This window comes from Salvelinus namaycush, chromosome 37 (genome assembly GCF_016432855.1).
Source record: "Salvelinus namaycush isolate Seneca chromosome 37, SaNama_1.0, whole genome shotgun sequence".
Classification (NCBI taxonomy): Eukaryota; Metazoa; Chordata; class Actinopteri; order Salmoniformes; family Salmonidae; genus Salvelinus; species Salvelinus namaycush.
Window position 1 is genome coordinate 20,007,120 of NC_052343.1, and position 25,840 is coordinate 20,032,959.

General features: G+C 45.0%; 1 pseudogene; it reads left to right on the plus strand.

Annotated features, from left to right (window-relative positions):
* The window catches only part of LOC120030897, a 32,510-nt pseudogene extending 6,704 nt beyond the window's left edge, over window positions 1–25,806 (plus strand).
* Window positions 25,807–25,840: the final 34 nt, after the last annotated feature.

The window sequence follows — 25,840 nt, forward strand, 5'->3', positions numbered from 1 at the left end:
CCTGATAGTAGCTGGAGATTCAACTGTGAAAAGCTTAGCTGCCCATACTGTTAACTTTGATCATTTCTCCTTTCCACCCCTCTATGCATGTCTGTCTCTATGGCTTTCTCTTTCTCTCGCTCTCTATGCATTCACACAAACTGTACTGTCACGACTCCAGGTTAGTCACGTAGAAGCATACCACTGTGAAGCACTTTGTGTGCAGTCCACAAGGTCACCGTCCGTTCTCGCTCTCTTTACATGTTCCCTGTAATGGAAGCCCTGATCCATCGTCATTACGGCCTTGATGTTCTGTCTAGTCTGAATCACAGTTGGCATCTGTTCTGCAGGAGGTGTGTGTGGAGGCTGTTTAAACTGAGAGAGATGCTGCTCTGCCTTTGCCTTCTAACGCCGCTCTTAAAAGGTCGAACTGGGATCTGGGAATGAGTTCAATTGTCATTTCAAAGGACATTTCCCCAGCATCAACTGGTGGGGCTGCCATTTTTCTGAAAAAGGATTTGCATATTGTAGCTTTGAGAGTGCCCCCATTCTCCCTGGCCCTACGCTACACTGTGCTTATCTAAGTGCTCTTAGCCACAAGACCACTTTTCAGTGGGACTACCTACGCATGGCACATTATCAGACATGATTACGGCATTAAAAGGTTTCATGTCAAAACAATGACTCTTTCAGTTGGTGAGCCCCTCTAAGACATCTGCCTTTAAGTGTTTCTGCAGGGGTAAGACAGGGAGGGAAGCAAGCTCCCACTATCCATTCTAATGTGTTGATGACTCTCCTCCTCATAGAAACGTGTGAAAGATGTGTGTTGGTGTTTTAAGAGAGATGATGATCTGACCGTTGGTGTCCTACAAACCCCTGGTGACAAATGACTCCACAGAGACACCATTCGGATCTGTCACTGTGTCCCCTACTGCAGCCAGTCACCCACAGCTTGAAATGGTTACTAAAGAATTCACTGTGACCCTCACTCATCTCTCTCTTTCTCTCTTTTCTTCTCTCTCTCTCTTCATCCCCCTCTCTCTCTCCCTCCTCTCGTACCCTCCCTCCCTCTGTATACTGTTCTAAACCATTACTCCAGCCATTCTTCTCTTTGTCACAATAATAACCCACTCCCCCTCCTTAGCGAGACGGACAGCGCCTCTTTGGTGTGTGTTGTGTTGTAGGCCCTCCTCTCTCAGGCTACGTCCCAAATGGCACCAGATTCCCTTTTATAGGGAATTATTTTTTACCAGGGTCCATAGGGCTCTGGTCCAAAGTAGTGCACTATATAGGGAATAGGGTGCCATTTTGGATGAATCCCCTGGGGCTGATTTAATGGAGCCTGACAAAGTGCTGTCAGTGTTGTGTGAGTGTGGCACAACGGGCCTGTCATTGTTTTGTAAGCAGCACTCAGAGAGAGATGGCTAGGGGTTGGAGAGAGACTAAGGTTCAGGAGAAGCAAAGAGGAGACAGAGGAGTAGAGTAATTATGAGCACTATCGCCTGGGTCGTGTTCATATTGAAGCAGGGAGGGACTGGTGCAATAACACATTTTTGTTTTCCGTTGCGTCCCCTAATGAACACAACCCTGATGTTTCATCCATCACACTTGAGTCAATAAGCCCTCAGGGTTTACTAATCCATTAACAACCTGCTGTATGTCATGCAGCTGTGACTGTGACTGAATATATCTGCAGGTGTGTTTGTTGTGTATTTGCTGCTCATAGCTTTGCCCTGCTGGTTGTTTACTAAGCAAATGCCCTCATCCACTCAGAGGGGCACAGTGTTGGCTACATTTCTGTCTTCATATGGACTTTATTTTTCTTAGCAGGTAGGCTGCATCTGGGCTACCAGCAGTAAGGCTGTAATGCTGTCTTCCTAACCACTATTATTTCAGTTGTCGTATGGACTGTCATGGATAGACAGCTACACGCTGCTGTCCAAGGGGATATCTGTCTGTCAGCATCTGTCAGAGAGAAAGATAATCCATTTACTGTGTCCACACACACACACACACACACACACACACACACACACACACACACACACACACACACACACACACACACACACACACACACACACACACACACACACACACACCAGAGAGAGAACAAGTTGTCTTCAACTAGTTCATTCATTCAACGAGATTACACTTTAGAGACAAAATCCCTTCCCTGTAGCCGAGTTGTGGTGTGATGTTTAGTAAAATCCCTTCCCTGTAGCCGAGTTGTGGTGTGATGTTTAGTAAAATCCCTTCCCTGTAGCCTAGTTGTGGTGTGATGTTTAGTAAAATCCCTTCCCTGTAGCCTAGTTGTGGTGTGATGTTTAGTAAAATCCCTTCCCTGTAGCCGAGTTGTGGTGGGATGTTTAGTAAAATCCCTTCCCTGTAGCCGAGTTGTGGTGTGATGTTTAGTAAAATCCCTTCCCTGTAGCCGAGTTGTGGTGGGATGTTTAGTAAAATCCCTTCCCTGTAGCCTAGTTGTGGTGTGATGTTTAGTAAAATCCCTTCCCTGTAGCCGAGTTGTGGTGTGATGTTTAGTGGTTATACTGCCTGTGGCTCTGCTCTCCTTTCAGCCTGCAGCTCGTCTCTTCACAGATGGAACCAGAGCTTTTGGGATTTGTGTGTGGGTGGACACACATACACTTTAGCATAGCCATGCCAGTGTGTTGCATGCCCAAAATCAGCCCCCTCCCCTGGGACTCCTGTCTGTCAGGCTGTCCTGCTGGCCTGGATGGACAAGTCACTCCCTAATATACATCTAAGTCTTCCACTCTGTGGACAGGTTTCTCTCTTAGTTCCTCCTCCATCCATAGGTTATCCATAGGTTGAATGTAGGCAGTACAGTCGTAGTGGGGGAGTTAGAGACTTGACTTTGGCCCTGGGGTTGTTGTGGAGCATCGACTGTTAAAAAGGGATGATGGTTTGCCTCTGACAGTCTCTTTGTGCTGATGTAACTTTGAGAAATGAACCGAGGCAGACAGCCTGTCCTGTCCGTCAGGAGTTCATCTCTTCTCGACAACAGATCTGCTAAAGGTCCTCCTCACTACATTAGATAATGGGCACATTTAAACCGGAAAAACGGTGTATTAACACGGCAAGCACATCTATTTTAATGACCGTAGGGATTTCTTTATATTTCTAGATCTACACGTACTCATTTCTCTAGTCAATGTCTGTATATTTTACCTCGGCACGAATGCGCTCACATAGACTGATATCATCCAGCACTCGGCTTTACAAATTAGGCCCAGGCAGTTACCAAGGATACCGATTTTTGTCTGAAGCGTCAGACTCGTTAGTCGATGCACACTGCTCTCCTCCCCTGTCTCCCTCACCTCTCTCTCTCTCTCTCCACTGCTCTTCCATTCTCTTCTCTTCTCCACTCCCCCCTTTATTGCCTCTCCTCTGTTTTCTTTCTCTTCAGTAAGAGAAAGCGAAGGATGAAGAAGGAATAGTGAAGGGTGAAAGGAGGTTATCAATTCTTAATAGTGTTGTGAGAAGCGGAGGGAAGGAGGGAGACACTGGTATGAAGAAGTGGAAATAAGTGAGAAAACACATTATGAGGAGGAGAAGGGTGGGACTGACTGGACTGGGACTGGGACTGACTGACTGACTGACTGACTGACTGACTGACTGACTGACTGACTGACTGACTGACTGACTGACTGACTGACTGACTGACTGTCTGTCTGTCTGTCTGTCTGTCTCTGTCTGTCTGTCTGTCTCTGTCTGTCTGTCTGTCTGTCTGCAAGCAAAAGCTGGAAGCCTGTGTAAACCTCTGATCACATGTGTCAGTGCTGCAAAGTACAATGCCTTACAACACAACATCCCCATACTAGTGTGAATTAAATATTGATGATGATGCAAACAGAGAGGCCTTGATTCCTATTACCATCCTCCATTTAACACATCCAATCAGACCAGCGCCAGTATGTTCCCTTCTATTCTAATGTATAACTCACATTACAACATTAGGCCTTTATGGGCCTGTGCACAGCCACTCTACATGCATTAGATGTTGATATGTTCCCTCACCTCTCTGCCTTACACTCAGGTTGGGTTTAACAGCTTGTATGTACATTACATGCCTTCTGGCATAGAACAGAGAGCTATAGCTGTATTAGTAATTTCCCAGCCTAAGGGGACAAATCAAGTATTTTAAATTGAATTGAACTGTTGTCTTGGGGGCTGTGTGTAACGTGTAGAAACCCAATGGGCAGGGAAGAACAGCCAGGTGTGATATGTAACTGATTTCTGTGTAACTGTTTTTAGGTGCTAAACACAATGGGCTGGGATGCTTTGGACTCCCAGCAGAGAACGCTGCCATCGAGAGAGGCCTTGACCCGGAGGAATGGACGAAGAGGTACAATACAAGATATGACACAAACACCTCTCCCCCTCTCTCTCTCTCTCTCTCATTCCCCCTAACGTCCTCCTCTCCCCTGTCTGTCTCCGCCCCCAGTAATATCCAGTTCATGCGGGAGCAGCCTAGGGCTCTGCTTTAATTGGGACAAGGTGAGTAATGGGAGGAGCTGAGCACCACCTCTAACCTTCCAGTGGGAGGCTCTGTGTGGGTGGATGACTCTCTTTTCTCTCGTGTGTGTATGAATCATCTTGTGGATCCCTCTGCTTCCCTCTCCTCTGACCAGGAGGTGACCACCTGCCTGCCAGACTATTACAGGTGGACCCAGTGGCTGTTTGTCAAGCTTTTCAAGGCAGGACTGGCCTATCAGAAAGAGGTAGGTCCTTGAGTCTGAGTCTGTCCAATCCTTGTCATAGGCTCATAGGCTGTGTCTCAATAGTCCAAAGTGGTTTCCTCTCTTCATCTCCTTTCCATCTCTGCTGACGAGGAGATGACAACACTTTGGACTAATGTGATGCAGTCATGCCCCTGGTATTGTCATGGGCCGTGTGTAGAGCTCCAGGGAGGCAGGATGAAGGAGACACATCCCAGGAGGATGAGTCTCAGGCAGGCCACAGAGGCTCAGTGGCCTGGGGAACAGTCTTCAGTAACTATGGAGCCTCCTTTGGCTTTGTGAGGAAAACACATTTTGTGTAGTAGATTACAGAAAATCGGAAAATCTGTGCTGTAGTGGAGAGGTCATGTAGTTTAATAAGATGCAAGGTATTTTGGAACTCGTATCAGTAGACATCTGTCTCTTTCTGATTCGATCAGCTCCTGTGATATTGGCTTATGTCTGTCTTTGTGTCTGTGTGTATTTGTAGTAATTGTAATCTGTGCATGTGTGTGTGTGTGTGTTCTAGGCGGTGGTGAACTGGGACCCTGTGGACCAGACGGTGTTGGCTGATGAGCAGGTGGATGACAGCGGGCGCTCCTGGAGGTCTGGAGCTCTAGTGGAGCAGAAATGACTCAGGCAGTGGTTCATTAAGATCACCAACTACACCAAGGTAGGTGTGTGTGTCTCGTGCGCATGGAGGGTGTATTGGTGATAAGCCCGTCAAGGGTCAAAGGGCGTCCTATCACATCAATCTCACCACCTGCGCCTTTTGGCATAATCTGATTGGCTGGCTACATTAGAGGCTGTGTGAGAATGGAAGGGGGGGAGACCCCTCTGACATCAATCACTGCAGAAACCATGGCTGGCTGTGGAACAAACCTGGGCTCAAGTAGGATCTGTTTTATTTCAAATACTTTAGCTGTGATTGAGTGATCTTACCTGGCACAATGGAACCATTGGAATAGTTCCAAAAGTGCAAACTGCAAAGCCCACCCATCTGGCACGTTAGACTGGGTCAATCAAATGCTCAGAGTATTTGAAAGAAAATAAATACTACTTGAACCCAGCCCTGGCTGTGTAATCAGCAGCCTGCTGAGAGTGTCATTCCCAGGCTGGCCTCGCCGGTCCTGGCCTGGCCAGTCTGACTGATGAGAAACCTCCACGTCTCCAGCAGCAGGGTCTCATAATCACTACCAGCCACTACCAGCTACCCTCTGAGTTGAAATTACCCTCTCTGGAGATTTATTCCACCCATGGGTTAGGCGGTGCACTCACAGGCGGAAGAGCGTGAACACATGCAATCACTCACACACACACACAGGCAGCTTGAACCTGTGCACATGGAGTGAGAGTAACTGAAGGTGCACTGATTCAAACCTCTCCAGATGAGGAATGGTTGGTACTGAGAGGCTCTGAGTGGAAGCCTTCCAAACTTCTCTGATTGGTGGGCCAGAAGGTCAGCTTCCCTATGCTGCTAGAGCCTTGATTGGTAAGAGTTGATTGATGTGTGCGTGCATTCTGGTAACATTTCCAGTTTCCCCACTTCCCCTGGGCCCTGGTAAAGACATACACTAGTCACTCATGCATTAACCAGCAGGCTTCAGCAGTATGACCCTGTCACTAGGGTTGTAAAGGGTCTGAATTTTTCCATGGGAAGTTAAGCCCGGGAATTTTGCTTAAATTCATTTTTTAAAATTAGCTTAGCTTTCTTTGTGGGATACACATAAGGCAATTCTTGGTCTTGTGGCATATTCTGGTTAAACTATCCCCAATTCAGTGGAATTGCAACCCTCTGCATGCACAGTGCATTCTTCCATCACATGTGCAGTGCACTCTTCCATCCCATGTACAGCTGATTCTCAAGATCTTGCACACTAATGAGATGCTTTTGAGCCCACACTACTACACTGTCTGAGCCAAGGACTACATGCTTTCTGGTAAGTTTTGATTACAATACTGGGTGGGGTGAATATATTTTATATGACATACATGATATTTTGTTAACTAGTAAATAGTAGAGAACAGCAAATTGTGTTTAAATAATTTCTAACTTGTTAACAATTTCTGCTAGTTAGTTTTTGCTACCATGTGGGTTTTAGCTTGCTTGAGCCTACTAACTGAGGAGTGTTTATTCACCTGTTTCCATACATGTTTCATTTTAAAACATTTATCTTACAAAGGAGTTGTTTAATCTAACTGTTTAACTATTTATCTGTACATGGAATTGTATTTGGGTTCCAAAAAAATATTTTTGAATCTTTCCACGAAAATGCCACGGGCACTATCTGATGTGTGGAGACATTTCACTGCAGCTAATGTAGAAGGAAAAGCTGTGTACGTGTGCAAATACTGTGCCAAATCCTATGTGAAGAATGCAATAAAGATCCAGAATCATCTGGCCAAGTGCATAAAGTTCCCTCAGCACTCACAACAAGCAACCTCTGACAGAAGTCCCTCTACTTCTATTTAAGGTGAAAATGATGAATCAGACCCCTTATCGATAGCAACAGCTCATGGTCCTCCTGGAATTATAAGTTTTTTTGACTCAAGGGAGGAACGTAGTCAGAGAAATGCTGATGAATGTCTTGCTCAAGCGGTGTATGCAACTGGTTCACCTCTGATGCTCGCAGGCAATGTGAATTGGAAGAGATTTCTGAATGTTCTTCGCCCAGCATACAACCCTTCACCCTGGATGATGTATTTTGGGAGTGAGTGGTAAGCAGCCTGAAACTCCTGAAACCTATAGCAGTAGCCATTGCATGGATTGAGGGAGACAATGCCATCCTGTCTGATGTTCAGACACTGCTTGCAGATGTAAGAGAAGAAATACCTACTGCCCTGCCCACTTCACTATTGCTAGCAGAGGAAACTGTAGTTCTGAAATACATCAAAAAGTGTGAAGACTTCTGCCTGAAGCCCATACACGCTGCAGCGTACATGTTGGACCCCAAGTATGCTGGCAAGAGCATCCTGTCTGGTGCAGAGATCAACAAGACCTATGGTGTCATCACTACTGTGTCTCGCCACCTTGGCCTGGATGAGGGCAAGGTTCGTGGCAGTCTGGCGAAGTACACTTCCAAGCAAGGGCTTTGGGATGGAGATGCAATATGGCAGTCGTGCCAACATATCTCATCAGCCACCTGGTGGAAGGGACTTTGTGGATCTGATGCTCTTTCCCCTGCTGCCTCCATCATCCTCCAAATCCCACCAACATCAGCCGCCTCAGAGCGCAACTGGTCCTTGTTTGGGAACACACACACCAGAGCACGCAACAGGCTGACCAATACAAGGGTTGAAAAATTGTTGGCCATCTGGACAAATTTGAAGCTTTTTGAGCCTGACAACGAGCCATCCTCAACAAGGTTGGAAAGTGACAGTGAAGATGAGGTCTCAGAGCCTGATGTTCAAGAGGTGGACATTGAGGAGGTCCAGGGAGAAGACATGGAAGCCTGAGAGGATGACGGCAGGTAGCCTAGTGGTTAGAGCGTTGGGCCAGGTTGCTAGATCGGTTGCTAGATCGAATCCCCGAGCTGTCAAGGTAAAAATCTGTTGTTCTGCCCCTGAACAAGGCAGTTAACCCACTGTTCCTGGGCCGTTATTGTAAATAACAATTTGTTCTTAACTGACTTGCCTAGTTAAAGGTTAAATAAATAAACAACCAAAGCTTTAGTTTCTAGATTATCATTTTACAGATGTATGTTGAAAACGTTTTTGGGAGATGCGATGGATCATTGGAGATCATTCAATATTCCCTTTTCTTTTGTTGTTCAGTGAAATCATCCCATGTGAACAGTCAACTCATTTAATTAAATTTAAATTCGTAACTAAATTATTTTTTTAATTTCAATTGGAAGAATTTAATAATTTGCAGTTATGTCTACTTATGATAAGGTAAAAGGTTTCTGTTTCTGTCTCCATATGATATGGTAAATATATCCAATGCAAAAAACATCTACATTTAAATGGTATTAATATTAATTTGTATATATTTCCATGAATTCCCATATAATCCCGTTATTTCCCATATATTCCTTTTAATTCCCACGGAAAGTTTCCACCTCTGAATATTCCCCAAAATGTGCAACCCTACCTGTCACTGCACTTTATCTCTGAGATTCAGACACACACAGACACACACACACACACACACACACACACACACACACACACACACACACACACACACACACACACACACGCGATGAACACAATTAATACTTACATTGACAATAGATGTTTTCTATTTCATGCATAATCACACACACTGATGGACTCACTCATTTGAACACATCACACTAGTGTCATGTAAATCAACAACATGGCATTCACTTCAATTACCAGCCTCACACAGGCTACACATACATTCATCATTTTACACAGGCATACGGACATACACACTCTATTAAGCTTTGCTAGATTGTTCCATAAGCATCCTCAGATACATGCATTTGTTAAGGTGATCAAATATTTCATGTATGAACGCATGTAGGAGAGATGCTCCAAAAGATGCAGGGAAACACACACACACTCACACTCACCCACACGGACATTGACACGGACACACAAAAAAACCTTAGCCACCCTCACTTTATTGATATAGAATTTTACAGCTTTGCTAGGTTGTCATGGAAACCCTTGGAATTGGCTCAGCCATAGGCCTACATCTCTGGTTAAACCGGAGGGTTTATGTGGCTCCAATGATGTTGTTTCTTTTCTGGAGACAAAGACACAATTTAGTTTTGTTTTTTTCTCTTCATCTCATGGTTTGAGCAGAGTACCACCTCACCTCCGTTCCCCTCAGCGGGCGTTTGTTCTTGATGACATCGCTGTGACACCTCAAGGCGGGGTGTCTCAGACACCACAGCCTGCTGGCAGCCAGGCAGTACGCTCTCACTGGCATTGTTGTTAGGCTGCTTGACTGACGCAAAGACACCAGCATTTATGGCAAGACACCAATCTCTTTCTCACTCTCTCTGATTCTCTCTCTCTCCATCCATGCTTTAGAAACAGTGAAATAACATTGATACACACTGCAATTACAATCATCCTTATCGCCATTGTTAGTATTGGTTGTATTGCTGTTATTAGTGTAATTACAGTGTGTTGGGTAGAGATCTCAGAGGGTGGTTTGGGAATGGGTTGTGATAGTGGGGGAGAGGTATATCAAATTGGTGCTGTTGCCTTTTTATATTCTCCATTCAGACAGAAGAGGAACCCAGCTGGGGCTTTCTGGCCTGCCCCTTTTTGTTATGCATAGCTTCCTTTTAAAAATGTGTGTGTGTGTCTCTCTCTCTCTTTCTCTCTACATCTGTATCTCCCTCTCGTTATGAAACTGTTGAGTCATGAGCGATTTGCTTTGCGATAAACGCAAAAGTAGGCCGTGTAGAGGTCAGGATTTCTAAAATCCCTCTTTGACTACATAATATGAGACGAGGTAGACTGTGGTATTGTGCCAGGAGATTGATTGAGCTTTGGAAGAGCCTCTCAGGGTAAAGAGGAAAAGTCGATGATGTGCTGGTCTGGGACTTGAACCCAGTGGGTGTTCCCCAAACGTACACAGTATCTTCATCTAACATTACAATATGATTTAACATCTTTAGGATATATTTAGCATCAATATGATTTAACATCTTTAGGATATATTTAGCATCAATGTGATTTAAAAAAAAAAATGTATGATGTATTTCTCTCTCCCAGCCCCTCCTGGACGCCCTGGCGGAGCTGCCAGAGTGGTACGGGGTCAAGGCCTTGCAGGCCAACTGGATTGGAGACTGCAGCGGCTGCTACTTCCACTTCCACCTCAAGGTTAGACTCACATGTCTCATCTGTTCCTTCTTGTCAGTCCATCCTGGTTTAGTTTAGACTACCTAGTCTTCCAGGTATAAACATTTGAAGGTTTTCTAGGATTATCACTAGGATTAGCGCAGAGATTCTCACCTGCTACATCATTCTCATTCAGCTAGCAGCACCAGTCGTCTCTCTGCAAGCAGCAATTTAATCAAACATAGTGGCTGTGTGTTTATTTCCATTGAAATATCCAATGCACTTTTAGAATGTTGAAAGAGTATTGACATTCTAAAATGGTTTTACTAAAAGCCTATTGTGAGCTCCAGTCACCCCAGTCAAAGAATTCCTTGCAGCAGACGGAGGAAATGTATTAGGTTGATGCCTTCATTTCTTATTAAAATCGTAATCATATTTCTGGTAAGGGGGGGTTGTGACTCTTTCTCACTCTCTCTCTGTGTGTGTGTGTGTGTGTGTGTGTGTGTGTGTGTGTGTGTGTGTGTGTGTGTGTGTGTGTGTGTGTGTGTGTGTGTGTGTGTGTGTGTGTGTGTGTGTGTGTGTGTGTGTGTGTGTGTGTGTGTGTGTGTGTGTGTGTGTGTGAGGTAGGTTCTCATAAATCAGTCAGATCCTGGCAGAGTGGGTAATTAAAATTAGTGCCAGCGGTGGTTTTGTAGATGGGAAGCAGGAACCAGTCCCATTACATCTTTAACATTGTCATGGGTGTTCTGTACTAAATGACTCCCAGAGTAGCTGTATTAGGATTCTGTATTTTTGGTGACAATTGAATGGGATTTCTGTCAGGCGATAGCATGTTAACGCATTAGCGTTAAAACATGATCTATTGTTAAATATTGCATACAAACCTCGCTACGGTGTTTTCTTTTTTCTTACCAACTAGTGTTATGTTTTGTTTTTAAACTATCCTTTACCCTGATCAACAACAAATGTAGCCAAGTTACTGTCCTGTCATGTATTTATCCATAAACTGTGTGTGTTTCTCTTTCCTTTCCTCCATGCAGGTGAATGGGGAGGAGACGGGGGAGACTCTAGCAGGCTACACCTCCAGCCCAGAGGCAGTGTTTGGGGCTGCCTACCTGTCCATCCTCCCCTCCCACAGACTGCTGCATGGTACCAGCCCAGTCCGCTCAGCCCCGGAGAGAGTCCTGCAGACAGGTAGAGGTAGGAAGGAACCACTGTCCAGACCTGGTAGTCTGTGATAATTTTTTAAGTGCTGCTTTAATCCAAAGTGGCTTACAATAAATATTTAGTATATGTGGCCCATTGTAACTCTGTCAGAGCAATGGCACATTTTTACTGAACAAAAATATAAACGCAACATGCAACAATTTCAAAGATTTTACTGATTTACAGTTCACATAAGGAAATCAGTCAATTGTAATACATTTATTAGGCCCTAATTTATGGATTTCACATGACTGGGAATACAGATATGCATCTGTTGGTCACAGATACCTTAAAAGAAATGGGCCTCACAATGGGCCTCTGGATCACTTCATGGTATTTCTGTCCATTTAAATTGCCATTAATTGGGATTCCCCTGAATCGCTCTCTTTCTCTATCTCTTGCTCTCTTGCTCTTAGGTTCAGGCAATTATTTCTGGTGCTTTCAGTTTTCTACTCCATCAGTTCCTCCTTACAGCGAGAGAGATGGGGTCGTCTGGTCTGACGGCTATATCCAGAGACGGTCTCCTCCTCCTCTTCCTTGTCTCTCCATCTCTTGTTGACGGCGTCTGAGGAAATTTGCTCTCTTAACTCAACGATCATGTCCAATTAACCGTCGGGTGGAGTGTACAGAAGGTTTTTGATGAGAGATGGTGGGGGAGATGGAGTTTTATCTGTCTGTCTCGTCCTTGAGAAGTAATTTCCTCCACCGCTGATATTGTCTCTGCTCCCTGTCTGCCTACTGCTGTGAATTGGCCCCTCTCTGTGTGTAATTAGTCCAGCTAGCTTGCTACACCGAGACAGTGTTTTTGATTCCCGTTTTGGCTTGCCTGGTGACATCACCAGGCAGTATAAGTTAATAGACCAAAAACAAAGAGAGTTCCAAACCTCTCTGCCAATAACAGCTGGTTATCAGGTTACACATCCCTCCCATCAGGCCCCCTCCAATTAGGTCCCTCACTCCCATATGTCGTAGATAAATTCTTGCTTTCTTCTTTTTGACCATTTTAATGCAAAACTATTACAGTAAGGAACTAAATTGTTCTTGCTTCTGATGCCACATCTGTTTGATAGGATTCTCCCCCAATCTGGCACACACACCCGCAATGCACTTTCAGTTTATTTTTGCTATCTGGTTGGAATTGTAGCTCTGCTATTCCCAGTCATTCCTGAAATCAGCCTATATACAGCAGGACAGGGCATAACCATAGTCATAGATAGCACATGTGTCCAACAATCACAGCCCCCCCAGGAGTCTGAAACTGTATGTCTGTCAAATTACAATAATCTGTACCCTGAATGGTCATCGGAGAGCGGGAAAACCACAGGAGAGCGGTGTGCAGCCACATGGAATTCTTGGAATACTATAATGGCTCTTCTGTGAGGGTTTTCCATTTATTTAGCTATTTTGTCATGAAAGGCTCTTTGGTATGATGGTGCATTTTGATCTCATGAAATGGCACCTGGGTATTAACCTGCTACACCTTAGCCTTGTTGCTAAGCAACCCCTCTGCCTTATTATAGACTGGCAGGGTGTGTGTGTGTGTGTGTGTGTGTGTGTGTGTGTGTGTGTGTGTGTGTGTGTGTGTGTGTGTGTGTGTGTGTGTGTGTGTGTGTGTGTGTGTGTGTGTGTGTGTGTGTGTGTGTGTGAGAGAGATTGTTTATGAAGAGGGGTAATCTCACTTTAAGAGTAAAAGTGTGAGGGTGTGTTGATATGCTTGTGTGTGACAACTTGTGCCTGTTTGTGCCATTAAAAACGTCATACTACAGGGGACCAGGTATGGTGCTGTAGTGTTCTTCTCTAGTGTTGCTGATTGTCTTCCTGGCATGGTGATTCTGACTGGGTGGTTCTATTCTATGGAGACTCATTAAACAGGGAGACACATTCTCAGTTCCAATGTGCAAGTTGAAAGTAGGTACAAAAATAGTTGTTTTTTTGTCACTCGCCTTCGCCAGTGTCATGTGTTGCTCTCTCAGTGAGGCTGCCAGATGAGCAGTGTGTACAGAGAGCTCTGTTTGGATTGGATGAAAAGGGCCTGGGATGGCACTTCCAACAGACACACACACACACACACCAAGCTGGTGCACACACAAACCCACCCACCCACCAAGCTGGCATGGTGCTGGCTGGTTCTGTGTCCCTCTGGCAGTGCTCTTTAGTCAGGGCACAGGAGCAGGGATCTGATGGCTGTGTAGTGGTTCCAGCCTCACTGTGGCATCTCCTACGGGACATGATCTCCACAGACAGATGGTTCCAGCTCACATTAGATACACACTACACAGGCCAGTCCTCTGGACACTTTATGCTTACAAACTAAACTAACAAAAGTAATTTCACAATAGGATAATGGAGGAGATGTTTATAGTTTCTAAAATGACTGCACTCTTACCTCTTTCATGTGTCACTATGAATAAGAAACGGTGATTCAAACCAGCTAGCTACTGTAGCTACATGACAAAATATCCACCAAGACTTGAGCCGTGTCATATTCAATCATTATACTGTGTTTGACATTTGGAGTCATATCTCCCTCCAGCGCTATCGCCCTCCTGCGGGAAATTAGGTTCAAGCGCTAACTGTTATATTTGTTGCATTGTTTTAAATGCACGTTAAATAAATGTTGTTCTGATTCTATTTGACCCCTCTCTCCTGTTGTGTCTTGTCAGGTGTAAAGGGCCGGCCAGATGGGATTCCGACACCATGGACACGTTTGTGGACTCATCCTGGTACTATTTCAGATACTGACCCCTACAACCAAGACAGTGACCTGGGATTTTCTCTTCCTCGCTCTCTCTGTTTGTCTTATCTATCTTCCTATCCCCCCCAAAATATAATCTCTACTTTTAAATCAGCCAGTACCAGGTCCTACAACATGAAAGAGGGATAGAGAGCGGGAGAGGGAGTGTTGTAGGACCAGGTCCTACAACATGAAAGAGGGATAGAGAGCGGGAGAGGGAGTGTTGTAGGACCAGGTACTGACTGATTTAAAAGGGAAGATTAGAGATTATATTTTTTGGGACTGTTCCAAAATGAAAGAGAAGTAGAGACAAAAGTCACCTTAGGTAATTAGGCAAAAAAAAGTTACCTTACGTAAACAGTTTTGTAAACAACGAGAATCTAGACAAATATTACAAATGTAATATGCATTGTCCATTTAATCACTGACAAATGTTTTTTCCACTCACACATCAGCGCACCATTTTACACTTCCTCTCAAACAGTCAATTTCATAAACATACAAACACGCACGCATACCGTTAACTTGTATTCCCTGCTGATGGAGATTCTAAACTCCTGGCCGTTAGCTGCTGGGGCGGTGGCGATACCCAGAGCTTTAACAAAAGAGATTAATTTCCCCAAAGGCAGGACTTGTCTTTCCTTCACTGACCTTGCTGGGTAAATCCATTTCAATTCAATCACTTTTTGACAACACCCCTTTTGATTCGAACGAAACCTTACATACATATTTGCCCATTTGTGGAAGTGCTCAGAAAGTGACGTTTTGGACCTGAATGCCCAAACAGTCAAGAGATAAAGGTGCTCAAAGTTGACCCATTGTTGTATAGTGCACAATACCAGGATACATCCAAGTCTTCATCACTGGAAAAGATAAACAGTTGAGATTGATATAATTTAAAAGCTTACAAACAGGGTTGTCAAACTATTTAATAATTTATGGATTTTTATTTATTTATATATATATCAGTTGAAGTCGGAAGTTTACATACACCTTAGCCAAATACATTTAAACTCAGTTTTTCACAATTCCTGACATATAATCAGAGTAAAATTCCCTGTCTTAGGTCAGTTAGGATCCCCACTTTATTTTAAGACTGTGAAATGTCAGAATAATAGTAGAGAGAATGATTTATTTCAGCTTTTAGTTCTTTCATCACATTCCTAGTGGGTCAGAAGTTTACATACACTCAATTAGTATTTGGTAGCATTGCCTTTTAAATTGTTTAACTTGGGTCAAACGTTTCGGGTAGCCTTCCACAAGCTTCCCACATTAAGTTGGGTGAATTTTGGCCCATTCCTCCTGTAGGGAGCTGGTGTAACTGAGTCAGGTTTGTAGGCCTCCTTGCTCGTACACGCTTTTTCAGTTCTGCTCAACAAATTTTCTATGGGATTGAGGTCAGGGCTTTGTGATGGCCACTCCAATACCTTGAATTTGTTGTCCTTAAGCCATTTTGCCACAACTTTGGAAGTATGCTTGGGGTCGTTGTCCATTTGGAAGACCCATTTGCGACCAAGCTTTAACTTCCTGACTGATGTCTTGAGAGGTTGCTTCAATATATCCACATAATTTTCCTTCCTCGTGATGACATCTATTTTGTGAAGTGCACCAGTCCCTCCTGCAGCAAAGCACCCCCACAACATGATGCTGCCACCACCGTGCTTCACGGTTGGGATGGTGTTCTTCGGCTTGCAAGCCTCCCCTTTTTTCCTCCAAACATAACGATGGTCATTATGGCCAAACAGTTCTATTTTTGTTTCATCAGACCAGAGGACATTTCTCCAAAAAGTACGATCTTTGTCCCCATGTGCAGTTGCAAACCGTAGTCTGGCTTTTTTATGGCGGTTTTGGAGCAGTGGCTTCTTCCCTGCTGAGCGGCCTTTCAGGTTATGTCGTTATAGGACCCGTTTTACTGTGGATAAAGCTACTTTTGTACCTGTTTCCTCCAGCATCTTCACAAGGTCCTTTGCTGTTGTTCTGGGATTGATTTTCACTTTTCGCACCAAAGTACGTTCATCTCTAGGGGACAGAACGTGCCTCCTTCCTGAGCGGTATGACGGCTGTGTGGTCCCATGGTGTTTATACTTGCGTACTATTGTTTATACAGATGAACGTGGTACCTTCAGGCGTTTGGAAATTGCTCCCAAGGATGAACCAGACTTGTGGAGGTCTACAATTTTTTTTCTGAGCTTTTGGGAAAATTCTTTTGATTTTCCCATGATGTCAACAAAGAGGCACTAAGTTTGAAGGTAGGCCTTGAAATACATCCACAGGTACACCTCCAATTGACTCAAATGATGTCAATTAAATTAAGCTGCTAAAGCCATGACATCATTTTCTGGAATTTTCCAAGCTGTTTAAACGCACAATCAAGTCACGTCTGTAGCCATGAAGTGCTTTGAAAGGCTGGTCATGGCTCACATCAACACCATCATCCCAGAAACCCTAGACCCACTCCAATTTGCATACCACCCCAACAGATCCACAGATGATGCAATCTCCTTTGCACTTCACACTACCCTTTCCCACCTGGACAAAAGGAACACCTATGTGAGAATCCTGTTCATTGACTACAGCTCAGCGTTCAACACCATAGTGCCCTCAAAGCTCATCAATAAGCTAAGGACCCTGGGATTAAACACCTCCCTCTGCAACTGGATCCTGGACTTCCTGACGGGCCGTCCCCAGGTGGTAATGGTAGGTAACAACACATCCGCCACGCTGATCCTCAACACAGGGGCCCCTCAGTGTTGACTCCAACACCATCATTAAGTTTTCCTATGACATAACAGTGGTAGGCCTGATCAACAACGAGACAGCCTATAGGGAGGAGGTTGGAAACCTGGCCGTGGGGTGCCAGGACAACAACCTCTCCCTCAATGTGATCAAGACAAAGGAGATGATTGTGGACTACAGGAAAAAGAGGACCGAGCACGCCCCCATTCTCATCGACAGAGCTGCAGGTTGAGAGCTTCAAGTTCCTTGGTGTCCACATCACCAACAAACTAACATGGTCCAAGCACACTAAGACAGTCGTGAAGAGGGCACAACAAAATCTATTCCCATTCAGGAGACTGAAAAGATTTGGCATGGGTCCTCAGATCCTCTAAAGGTTCTACAGCTGCACCATCGAGAGCATCCTGACTGGTTGCATCACTGCCTGGTATAGCAACTGCTCGGCCTCCGACCGCAAGGCACTACAGAGGGTAACGGCCCAGTACATCACTGGGGCCAAGCTTTCTGCCATCCAGGACCTCTATACCAGATGGTGTCAGAGGAAGGCCCTAAAAATTGTCAAAGACTCCAGCCACCCTAGTCATAGACTGTTCTCTCTGCTACCGCACGGCAAGCGGTACCGGAGCGCCAAGTCTAGGTCCAAGAGGCTTCTAAACAGCTTCTACCCCCAAGCCATAAGACTCCTGAACACCTAATCAAATGGCTACCCAGACTATTTGCATTGCCCCCCCCCTCTTTTACACCGCTGCTATTCTCTGTTATCATCTATGTATAGTCACTTGAATAACTATACCTACATGTACATATTACCTCAACTAACCGGTGCCCCCGCACATTGACTCTGTTCCGGTACCACCCTGTATGTAGTCTCGCTATTGTTATTTTACTGCTGCTGTTTAATTACTTGTTACTTGTATTTCTTATTCTTATCTGTATTTTTTTTAAACTGCATTGTTGGTTAGGGGCTTGTAAGTAAGCATTTCACTGTTGTGTTCGGTGCATGTGACTCATAACATTTGATAATATTTTAGGCAGGTTACCTTTGCTTTCTTGTGCACAGGAACTATGGTGGTCTGCTTGAAACACATCAAAATTGGATTGAATTCAAATGGATTTATCCTGCTGTAAAGCTGCTTTAAGAGGGTGCTGGCCTCTTCCTCTTTTATTTCTTAGCCGGACAGATTATGCCAGAACTGAAAAAGCAATTAAACTGTTTGAGCATCCTGTTGGCTTGCTGTGGCCTGGACTGAGGTTTTGGTAGGGTGGGGGCCACCAAGAGTTTAGTGTGTTTGTGTGTGTGTGCGCGGGTGTGCGTGTGCATGTGTTTTTGGCCTGACACCAGCACACAGGGAGGGTAGGTCATTTTCTGCCCAGTGAGTCTAACTCGTTTAGCCAGTTCAATTATTCTGAGACATCATTCACTGGCAGAGAGGACTGTGTGTACTGTGTAAGGTGACACACACTCAGAGTGATATAGCACTATCTAAGGAGCATTGGGAGTTTTGAGCCGAGGTACAGTGTTTTCCCAGCCAGCCAAACTTACGTCTTCATCCTCTTCCTCATTGTTTTCTGGTGACTTGGTCAGATCTACAACCAGACAGATCCTTCAGATAGGAATTATCTGAGAGGGAGGGTTACTTCACCTCTCCTCTCTGAGCTCTGATTACTCATCATCAGGATATACATTTATTTGTGTGTGTGTGTGTGCGCCTTGTGGGATAGATGTTATTAGGCCCAGGGTGCCCCCTAGAGGATATATCTACACATACAGTTGAAGTCGGAAGTTTACATATACTTAGGTTGGAGTCATTAAAACTTGTTTTACAACCACTCCACAAATTTCTTGTTAACAAACTATAGTTTTGGCAAGTCGGTTAGGACATCTACTTTGTGCTTGACACAAGTAATTTTTCCAACAACTGTTTACAGACAGATTATTTCATTTATAATTCACTGTATCACAATTCCAGTGGGTTAGAAGTTTACATACACTAAGATGACTGCCTTTAAACAGCTTGGAAAAGTCCAGAATATTATGTTATGGCTTTAGAAGCTCCTGATAGGTTAATTGACATCATTTGAGTCAATTGGAGGTGTACCTGTGTACCTTTTACTCTGATTAAATGTCAGGAATTGTGAAAAACTGAGTTTAAATGTATTTGGCTAAGGTGTATGTAAACTTCCGACTTCAACTGTAATATCAAAGACCAGACACCTTACACAATGTAGTCATATTTACTATAACAGCTTCTATAGTTGAGCTACTTGTTATATTGGTGAATTCCTTCACATTATTATTATTCTCTCACTATACTGTAAAAAGAAGTTTAAAGAAGAACAAATCGACAGAAAACACCAAATATAAATTGGAGTGATAACAGTTTACTTCACTCAAACTAACTTGTGCCCACCTCTCTGCACCCCAGGCCTTTTGAGCGCTCCCTGGTAGACCACTGGCTTCCTGTGGACGTGTACATTGGGGGGGAAGGAGCATGTTGTTATGCACCTGTACTATGCACGCTTCCTCAGTCACTTCTGTAGGGATCAGGGCCTAGTGGGACACAGGTACAGCAACTATTCTTCACTAGTCGATATCAATAGAACTATTGTGCCAAAATGTTGTACCCACTTAGGGGTGAATCCTAACTTCCAATGAATCTGAATTTTCACTTAGTCTCCCATTGACATCATGTGAAAATGTCCACTTAAAAGTAAGTGGAAGCTAACTGAAGAAGGCACCATTACCAAATCGTCTTTGTAACGTTTGTATAATTATCCTCTGCAGAAAAAAAATGTTAAAAACGGCAAAATGAAATAAACTCTTTGAATGTCCACTCCAGGGAGCCTTTCAAGAACCTGCTGGTGCAGGGCCTCATCAAGGGCCAGACGTTTAGAGCTGCAGACAGCGGACAGTACCGGAAGCGAGACAATATCGACTTCACAGGTGGGCACAGCAGGGTGGGGACTTTACACGTCTCCATTCACAGGTTAGAGTTAGTAGACATCCCTCACAGATGGATTCCTGAGGTTGCTCAGAAGTTTTTCCTGGTCAGGTCCTAGAAGAAAGAATGGAGGAGCACCGTCTTAACCCTTAGCCTACAATTTCTGCGTCCTCACGGCAATCAAATGAACATAATCAAAAATAATAATCAAAAAAATATGCACGCTACTGTCTTTCCAAGCTAGTCGGAAGACTTCCAGTTTGGTGTAGCGCCATTTCCGTTCCAATTTTCTGGATGCTTTCTTCAGAGCTCGGGTATTTTCTGTATACCAGGGAGCTAGTTTCTAATGACAAATGTTTTTAGGGGTGCGACTGCATCTAGGTTATTGCGCAAGGTTAAATTGAGTTCCTCAGTTTGGTGGTTAACTGATTTTGTACTCTGACGTCCTTGGGTAGGTGGAGGGAGTCTGGAAGGGCATCTAGGAATCTTTGGGTTGTCTGAGAATTTATAGCACGACTTTTGATCCTTGGTTGGGGTCTGAGCAGATTATTTGTTGCGATTGCAAACGTAATAAAATGGTGGTCCGATAGTCCAGGATTATGAGGAAAAACATTAAGATCCACAACATTTATTCCACGGGACAAAACTAGGTCCAGAGTATGACTGTGGCAGTGAGTAGGTCCGGAGACATGTTGGACAAAACCCATTGTGTCGATGATGGCTCCGAAAGCCTTTTGGAGTGGGTCTGTGGATTTTTCCATGTGAATATTAAAGTCACCAAAAATGTGAATATTATCTGCCATGACTACAAGGTCCGATAGGAATTCAGGGAACTAAGTGAGGAACGCTGTATATGGCCCAGGAGGCCTGTAAACAGTAGCTATAAAAAGTGATTGAGTAGGCTGCATAGATTTCATGACTAGAAGCTCAAAAGACGAAAACGTCTTTTTTTTTTGGTAAATTGAAATTTGCTATCAGAAATGTTAGCAACACCTCCGCCTTTGCGGGATGTGCTGGGGATATGGTCACTAGTGTAACCAGGAGGTGAGGCCTCATTAACACAGTAAATTCATCAGGCTTAAGCCATGTTTCAGTCAGGCTAATCACATCAAGATTATGATCAGTGATTAGTTTGTTGACTATAACTGCCTTGGAAGTGAGGGATCTAACATTAAGTAGCCCTATTTTGAGATGTGAGGTATCACGATCTCTTTCAATAATGGCAGGAATGGAGGAGGTCTTTATTCCAGTGAGATTGCTAAGGCGAACACCGCCATGTTTAGTTTTCCCAACCTAGGTCGAGGCACAGACACAGTCTCAATGGGGATAGCTGAGCTGACTCCACTGACTGTGCTAGTGGCAGACTCCACTAAGCTGGCAGGCTGGCTAACAGCCTGCTGCCTGGCCTGCACCCTTGCCTGCACCCTATCTCATTGTGGAGCCAAGCCAGGGGAGTTAGAGCCCTGTCTATGTTCGTAGATCGGATGAGAGGTACAGGGTTAAAAAACATATTTTAAAATGTTTCATTCTCTTCCTCAATGTTTTTCTGGATTTTTTTGTGGCTTTTCTCCTCCTCTTCCCGTTGCATGGCAACTGGGTAAACACGAACACTGGCTCTGTTCATGGAGGTGAGGCTTTATATCACTCTCTGCGGGCTTCCACACTGGACACGCGCACAAATGAGTTCTAGCCCTGAGTAAACAGACTGATCAAGGAATTGACTGAAAGGTCATTCATGTCTATCTCAGGAGGCTTTTTTTTAAACTATTTTTCTTCTACTGTCAGTATTTGCTTTTTACATGTACCTGCAGGCAAATCCGAAATAGCACCCTATATTGTGCACTACAAAAGTAGTAATAGAGTGCCATTTCAGACAACGGCCAGTTTGCTGGAGATATATAGAGGTGTCCAGTGCTAACCATTGCCTTGTCCTCTGTGTCAGGTGAGGAGCCGGTGCAGGTGGGTAGTAAGGCCGGGCTACAGGTGACATGGGAGAAGATGTCCAAGTCGAAACACATCGGCCTGGACCCTCAGGAGGTGGTGCAGCAAGTATGGCTTCAACACTGTCCGTCTTTACATCCTCTACGCTGCTCCCCCTGAACAGGACATCCTCTGCGCTGCTCCCCCTGAACAGGACATCTTCTGGGGACGTCAAGAGTGAGTTACACGCACCCTGTGACCCCAACCCCCACCTCTACCCAACCAACAATAGACTGTGTGGCATAGCATTATTTATTTTGCAGTCAAATTACTGTATGTTGTGGGGGAGTTTAATTAAACTGTTCCTAAACAAAGAGAAGTCGTGGTTTCATTATTCTATTGTTTGTTCTGTACTACTCGCCTTTGCCAGTAGGTGTCACTAACTGCAGTCACTAGATGACTGAAACTGCCTTATCATGCTCGGACCTTATACCTCAATATGTAAATGGATTGAACATTTGTATCATCCGGGTCTTCTTACGTGTGACATCTGAAATGGGTATTTGTCATACCAGTATTAGTCTCTCTCTTATGTTCCCGCTGCGGAGCTTGTCATCAAATGTTCAATTAGTGCTGCAGGTTTCACTTGAAGTGTGAATATGACACTGGAGGCCTCCCGAGTAGAGCAGTGTTGCTGTGCCGCTAGAGATTCTGGTTGGAGTCCAGGCTCTGTCGCAGCCTGCCGTGACCGGGAGACCCATGGGCTGGTGCACAATTGGCCCAACGTCGTCCGGGTTAGGGGAGTGTTTGGCTGGCAGGGATGTGCTTGTCCCATCGCGCTCTAGCGACTCCTGTGGCAGGCCAGGCGCAATGCACGCTGACACGGTCGCCAGGTGTACGGTGTTTCCTCCGACACATTGGTACGGCTGGCTTCCGGGTTAAGTGGGGATTGTGTCAAGAAGCAGTATGGCTTGGTTGGGTCGTGTTTCGGAGGACGCACAGCTATCGACCTTCGCCTCTCCCGAGTCCGTACGGGAGTTGCAGCGATGAGACAAGATTGTAACTACCAATTGGATAGCACAATAAAGGGGAGAATTTTTTTTCTCTAAAAATAAATATAAAAAATAAGAAAAGATTGACACTGTGCTAGCTATAGCACCTTATCGTATTGCATGAGGAATTATAGGCTACATCCATACTATACATTTTAGCCTCAGCGTTGCATAACAGGAGAAGCTGCTGTTGTCATTTCATCCTGGGATCTATATGGTAACCTGAGACCACTCTCAGGTCTGACAGCCCAGAGTAGCCTAGCGGGTGTGAGGAGCAGAGAATGGAAATTGATTTGATATACAATAGTGACGCGTTCACACTTTTATAAATAGCCGTCTTCTGTTCCGACTCCCTCAGTGTGGCCGGTGGGGTTTGATTCTCTTCTCGCCCTTCAGAGTCCGTGCTGTTAAAGGGCCCTGCGCGTGTGTGCGTGTGTATGGCCCGACCCACCCTAAGCCCCCCCCAAAGCCACTGCCATCCTTTGATCCACCCTCTGTCTTTGACTTAACTTAACTGTGGAATGTTCACATGCACAGCCTTCTTGTTTTTAAACACAGTGTGAGCCAACCAGTTATCAGAACCATGTATAGTGATGACATCGAGAAAAATATTTTATCCTCTGGTCCTATTGTTGTTTTCCAAAGAGACACACGTGCACACACAGAGAGAGAGACACGCACACACACACAGAGAGAGAGAGACACGCACACACACACAGAGCGAGACTCACACACACACACAGAGACACACACACACACACACACACACACACACACACACACACACACACACACACACACACACACACACACACATACACAGACACACACACACACACACACAGAGACACACACACACACACACACAGAGACACACTCACACACACACACACACAGAGAGACACACACACACTCTCACACACACACACACTCTCACACACACACACACACACACACACAGAGAGACACACACACACACACACAGAGACACACACACACAGAGAGGGAGACACACACACACACACACACACACACACACACACACACACACTCACACACACACAGAGAGAGACACACACACACACACACACACAGAGACACACACACACACAGAGAGACACACTCACACACACATACACAGAGACACACACACAGAGACACACTCACACACACACACAGAGACACACACACACACACACACAGAGAGAGAGACACACACACACACAGAGACACAGACACACACACCCAGAGAGAGAGACACACAGACACACACACACAGATACACACACAGACACACAGAGAGAGAGAGACACACACACTCGCAAAGAGAGAAAAACACACACACAGACACAGAGAAAGAGAGACACACAGAGAGAGAGAGAGACACACACACAGACACACAGAGACACACACATACAGATAGAGACACATACACAGAAACACATACAGACATACAGACTCACACAGAGAGAGGGAGACAAACACTCACACAGAGAGAGGGAGACACACTCACACACAGAGATAGAGACACACTCACACACAGAGAGAGAGAGAGAAAGAGAGAGCGAGAGAGACACACAGAGAGCGAGAGAGAGACACACACAGAAAGAGAGAGAGAGACGGTATGGCTGGTTAGGATGCCACTGTGACCAACCTGTCTTGTGTTTACAGTTCACTTCACAGAGGACTTCCTCCTGAATGCAGCCATCTCTCGACTCATGGGACTCACCAACACACTCTCTGTGAGTGGACACCGTGTCATTGTGTGTGTGTGTGTGTGTGTGCGTGCATTCAATCTGATCTCTGACATCTTTCTCTGTCCCTCTCAGAACGTGTCGTCTCGCATGCTGCAGCACAGCGTGGAGTTTGAGAAGGCTCTGTCCACGCTGTGTCCCATGGACCCACACCTGGCCTCCGAACTCTGGGCACACACATTGAGGGAATGAATGAATTAATAAATAAATAATGGACAATAATATGAATGATATTTGTTTGTATCAAAAGATGAATGATGTGTCACATGTGGTGTCACATGATGTGTTGCTATGACGATCCCATTCCAGAGAGGGAAAACTAATAGTCTGCTACACTTCTAGTGAAACAGAGACCGACTGGAGAGGAGATGAGAGGACCGTCTCGAATGATGATGTGGGTTTGGAAAGAATCCAACAGGAAGTTACCTCAGGGTGTCATCTTGATGGGGCCTCTTATCTAACACACACAACGCTCTGCAACGCCCTGGTGATGTCATCAGAGTCCATTGAGATAATTTGTTTGTGTGTGGTGTACCCATGTGAATACTTCAAGAATCTGAGTTGACGAACCAAAATTGACATGAAAAGCTATGCAAAGTCAAGGTCTACGAGTTCAGTACACAATAATTTCACAGGAATCTCCTCCAGAATGTGATTGTGACCAAATATCCCCTGACCCAAACTGAGAATCCCCAGCCCTATCACATGAACAATGTAGCTGATGCTGAGTCAGGACAAAGGCTGACCCATGTGACCTGATGGTATAAAAATAGCCGGAAGAGGAAGTGTCTCCTGTACTGTCCAGTAGAACATCCCCCTATTGTCAAACACACAGAAACAAGCCCTCTATTGAGGGGCTGGTACTAGGGGGCTGAACATCTGGGCTGGGTGCTGGGAGTAGGAGCTTGGGAGCTAGAAGGACTTGGGGCTGAGAGTAGGAGCTAGGGGGCTGGGAGTAGGAGCTAGGGGGCTGGGAGTAGGAGCTAGGGGGCTGGGAGTAGGGGCTAGGGGG